Below are 1,079 nucleotides of genomic sequence, written 5' to 3' on the forward strand. Positions count from 1 at the left end.
CACATATGAGTGATAACATTTGAGATTTGTTATTCTGTGCTCTGCTTGTTTCACTTAACGTAATGTTCTCCAGTTCCATCCATATTGTTGCAAATGGCAGGATTTCATTCTCTTTTATGGCTATGTGATATTCCTTCTGTATATGGACCATATTTTCTTTATGCATTCATCTGTTGATGGACACTTAGGTTGATTCCATACCTTGGTTATTGTGAATGGTGCTGCAATAAACATAAGAGTGCAGATATTGTTTCTATATACTGATTTCCTTTCTTTTGGATATATACCCAGTGGGATTGCTGGGTGATATGGTAGTTCTATTTTTAGTTTTTTGAGGAACCTCTATACTGCTTTGCATAGTAGTTGCATTGATTTACATTCTCACCAGCAGTATAGGAGTATAGGAGTATAGGAGAGTTCCCTTTACTTCACATCCTCAACAGCATTCATTATTAAGGTAAACTGTGGTTTTTGTTGTCTTTTGTCATGCCTTGTAATTTTTTTCTTGAAGTTCAAACATGTTGTATTGGGTAATAAGAACATGAAGTTAATAGGCCTTAAATGTGAGGATTTATGGTAATCTTACTAGGAACTGGGCTGTGTTTAATGTTTGCTGAAGATAGTCATAGGTACTAGAGCCTTCAAATTCCTCCAATGTCCTTATTTTTGTCTCCTCTCTTGGCTGTAGGCTTCACTTACCAATTCTACTCACAGAGCTTCTGTGTTTTGGCCCGCATGCACTTGTTATTAGACTGGAGCCCTGTTGGTGAGGTGGTAATGTATGGAAGAGGGGAACATTATTTAATCTTCTGTTTAAATTTCATTCTTTTAGTTCTGTCTTTGGGCTGTTACTGTAACAACTATTTCTTTGGTGATAAAGTTGTTGCTTTTTTTTCCCGCCTTGTCCATTAGCCCCTTCCTTGACTGCAGCATTCTCAATTTATTTCCTTGAATCCCAGAGCTCTGTTAACTGTGTTTCCCTTGATTCCTTACATAAGACAGCAAAGATAGAGGTGGCTGAATTAGAAGACATGTTCTTCTTTCTCCAGCTGTGATAAAGCTCTGGAAAAGTATTTTTT

This window comes from Propithecus coquereli, unplaced genomic scaffold, assembly GCF_000956105.1.
Source record: "Propithecus coquereli isolate 6110/MARCELLA unplaced genomic scaffold, Pcoq_1.0 Scaffold189, whole genome shotgun sequence".
NCBI classification, from domain to species: Eukaryota; Metazoa; Chordata; class Mammalia; order Primates; family Indriidae; genus Propithecus; species Propithecus coquereli.